This window comes from Acipenser ruthenus, chromosome 4 (genome assembly GCF_902713425.1).
Source record: "Acipenser ruthenus chromosome 4, fAciRut3.2 maternal haplotype, whole genome shotgun sequence".
Lineage (NCBI taxonomy): Eukaryota > Metazoa > Chordata > Actinopteri > Acipenseriformes > Acipenseridae > Acipenser > Acipenser ruthenus.
The window spans coordinates 40,287,571-40,291,737 of NC_081192.1; the positions used below are offsets into that span (position 1 = coordinate 40,287,571).

The following is a 4,167-nucleotide window of genomic DNA, read 5'->3' on the forward strand; positions in this document are numbered from 1 at the left end:
ATAGCGCTCGCCCTCAGTGGCACCTTTTATTTGTAGTTTTTGTACTGTGTTTTATTTTGCCTTTTGTACAGCTTGCTGTATGTATCCTCTGTGTGTTACCATCGCTGGTAACGTCACATGACCCCTTTGTTTATTTACTTTCTTTTGTATTAATAAATCCTGCGCGCCTGTGCTAGCGTTTCAACTCCACCTCCCATGTCTCTCTGCCATTGCCTAAGCAGCGGTTACCCACACACATGACATGAGCACCCTGTCACAGGGTCCATCAAAGAACCACACACCCTTGCAACCGAGGCCTTCCATGCAAAAGGATCTAATGACTTATAGCACAGAAGGGACGTGCCAGAACCGTCTGTGACAATACCACACCAATCAAACAGAGCACTTATGCACCAAACCATCACAAAGGTTTCAACAACTGTTAAGTTTAGTTTAGTTTATTCACTTTGTGCCCACAGGGCCAGCACAGGTACATGTCAATAGTGCAGCACTAATACTACTGTCCATCAGAAACAATTCATAAATAGGGGAATACATGTGCAGGTTTTCTTTCTTTTTGAGTAAAATGTAATCTTTAGTACTGGTAGTTACCACACAGTTTTACATAGAATTCCATCGTCTATAAGGTTTTAAAAAATGTTAAAAACATTAAACCTAAATTATATTTGTTTATTTTATTAAGACAGACTTTATATTTGACATGCTTTGTTTGTATAAAGTAGCAACTGTGTATGATAAATTTAGCTGACAGGAAAACAGAAAAAACAATCTCTGACAATTGTTTTAAGACAGTGGCAAGATTTTATTTTGTCTGAAGGAGCACTTGCTCTCCACTTACAGTATTTCAACCACACTGTTGATGTACAGTAACAACAATATAGATCGTCTCTGAACTGTAATAGATTCATATGCTGCCGTCACTGCTTGCTTTTGCTTGTTATTTTTTTCATAAAATAAGTCATTTCAAGACCTATTTGTTAAAAGGATGAGGGTGCATTTGGCCTATGAACTAAATGTTTAAATATACTGTACTAGCTGAAGTACCCGGCATTGCCTGGTATTCAGTATTTCAAAGTTTCATGTATGACAAATTGGGGAAAGGTAGCCTTATGGTTTCCTATAAGTTACCGATCTTGGGTGTCGCACAGTACGCTCGGACTCCTTTTCTTTTTTTTTAACTGTTTTTCAGTTTTTGCCATTTTTAATTTTTTTAAGATGTTTGTTCTTTTTATTTATTTTTTTTGTTTTGTGGGTTTCTTTAATTTGAGATACTGTACATGGCTACTGTAGTGATCAAGCAATGTGGTTATTATATAAAGTACCCCAGGGTTCAAAATTTTGGATGAAATGTAATTAGGGGCAGCAGTGTGGAGTTGTGGTTAGGGCTCTGGACTCTTGACTGGAGAGTTGTGGGTTCAATCCCAGGTAGGGAACATTGCTGCTGTACCCTTGAGCAAGGTACTTTACCTAGATTGCTCCAGTAAAAACCCAACTGTATAAATGGGTAATTGTATGTTAAAAAAAAAATAATGTGTAAAAATAATGTGATATCTTGTAACAATTGTAAGTCGCCCTGGATAAGGGCGTCTGCTAACAAATGAATAATAATAATGAAAGAGGAGGCCATGCAAAGTTTGGTTGCACTGGCTCCTGCGGGGTCCAAATGCATAAAGGAACAGACAGACAGACAAACTTTCTTCTTTATATATTAAGATAGGCCACAGAATTTTGTAAACCCTAATTTTTTCCATACCATAAATAATACAAAAAGAGCAGTGACAGCAATATGCCACCGTTTTTCACATAACACATGTAAACAAAAAGCTATGTATTCAACTTTAAGTTTCTAATCTGCAATTATTAAAAAAGCCATTTACTGTCTGAGAGGAAAAAAATAAATATTACAATGGCTTTGTGAATTTCCCCAAAGGGCCTTCATTTGAAGGCAACATTTCTAAGAGTAAAACTGTTGTAACAGTTTAAAACTTGCAAGAAATCAGAAGAGAGAGCAGTCATTATTCTTAAAGAATGTGTAGATTTAAAAAAATCATTTAAATTTAATTTGATATTTCCTTTACTATCTTATGGTATTGTAAGTAAGTGGTTATGGGTTTTGTTTCTGTAATTTGTTCTTATCATTTTTCACTACATCTGCATTTACCTGACTTTGAGCTTGTTTTGACCTCTATTAATACAGATGCATAGCTTGGGCTGGCAGAGTTGAAACGTCACATTGAGGAAGGCTGTTCAGTCCTGGCATTTAGGATTCTTTAGACAAGCTCAAGGGCAGATTTAGAGAAGAATGAAAACGCTTGCTTTTGTGCAAGTTTTACAGTTGGTAGTCCATTGTGAGATAACATTTGGAAAAGATCACTCAGCTGAAAAAATAAAAACTCAAGTGCTTGAGAGCATCTGTTTTTTCAGTTCATCTGAATAAAAGACTGATCCTCATCTGTTCCACCGCCATGGAAAGATGTTTCAGGGTCATTGTTATTAGCTTTTGGTTTCTTGTCTGAATTAGATGATTCATGTTCTCGTCTTAGTCTCTGTATCTCTGTGTTTAAGTCCAGTAATGTTTTAGCAAGCTGTCTGTCCTGGGATCGCATCTCCAGCTGTCAATTCACAAACAAACACATTAATTTATATTATAATATAGATGGCACAAAACAAATCAGACCAGACATTTACTGAGGATTGAGTATTTATCCTTTGTGCACTTGTGAAAAGTGCTATATATTTTCAATACTTCTACATTCTGGCCAGCTAATACAACTTTGTTTTCAGTGTCCTTACTGGGTCCAATGGAAGGGAAAATGACTTTAGTGGCTATAAGATGTTTAACAAGTTTATACCCCACAGGAGAGTCATATAAGGAAGTTCAAAAATATTATTAAACTCTATATCAATGTATTTGTATCTATGAAAAATATGAAATGTAATGCAGTATATTGATTTTTAAAATGTTTGCAGTGTAATGTAAACTAGTTTTCATAATAAATACCTCACTGGTGTCTATGTTATTTTTACACTAATTACTAATGACACAGGGACATTACATTAAATCAAATATATTGAATAAATAGATAATTAACTACAATCTCTTAGATTTACATGTATATGTATCACTTGAAATAAATAAATACCACAATACAGTTACAGTAATAAACACATAAGCAGTATGCCAATGTGTATATAGCACAAGACCTTTTTAAACTTATGCAGAGAAAGTGCAGAGGTAGTGCTTACCAATTCTGTCCGTAGCCAGGTTATTGCTCCATCTATTTTAGCTCTCCTGAGCTCCTCATTTGCTTGGATGTCCTTTGTAACTAAACTATAAGAATTGTTACTACTACAAGAAGCAGCTGCATGCTGTCCAGATTCTCTGAAAGCGTTGATCAGTTTATTTTTGATGTTCTCTAACACCAGTGTAGAAACAGAGTCTTCATACTGAGTCTCAGAATTCATTGTTCACACTAACAAAACAGCGAGAAAAGTCAGAGAGAAAGTTCAGATCCTGAAGTGTATTACTGGGTAACTTGCCTGTACGGCAATCCAGGATGTGCCACTGTTGATGTGATGAATCTTTTAAAATCTATGGTCCCTTTGATTCTGCTTCTGCAAGCTTTTCTCAAACTCTTATCGCATGCAAACTTGCTGAACAAAGATTTTTACCTTGGGAGAGACTTGTTTTTACAGCCCTGCTCTTGTCTTCATGGCACTGGCTCCTTTTTGTAATCGTTACTATGGAAAACCCCCTCCAAACCCTATTGAGTGGTGGTGGGAAAATCTGGGACAAAGCCTATTGTTACTCCCAGGAGTGAAAGTATGCCTCTCTTTACAACAAAACTGGTTTGAGCATAAGAAAAGGGTGAGATTGTCTCTGTTGTGCAGATGTGGGCAGGAGGGGGTGGGGGGTTGCGGGGGGGTGGGTAGCGCTTCGACAGTGTCGATTTATGTTCAATTCCTCAGTGGAACTGGCACCACCAATAAAAGGTCACTTGTGTCACTGACAGACAGGTCGCCATGGTTAAGTACACAGCCATTTGTAGCAGAGTTTAAAGATGTAAAACACATGCTTCTTGCAACCATTATAGACACATTTTGAACATTTCGTTCAAATAAATCAGTACAACTTACTAGTAATAAGAAAATTATTTTCAATCACAT

General features: G+C 36.5%; 1 non-coding gene across 1 annotated transcript; it reads right to left on the reverse strand.

Annotated features, from left to right (window-relative positions):
* Positions 1-421: 421 nt before the first annotated feature.
* LOC117399338 (uncharacterized) lies at positions 422-3,770 on the reverse strand. Its single transcript, XR_009328464.1, has 2 exons — positions 3,247-3,770; positions 422-2,612 (listed from the first exon to the last, which is right to left on the reverse strand). It is a non-coding gene; the product is annotated as an uncharacterized LOC117399338 (transcript).
* Positions 3,771-4,167: the final 397 nt, after the last annotated feature.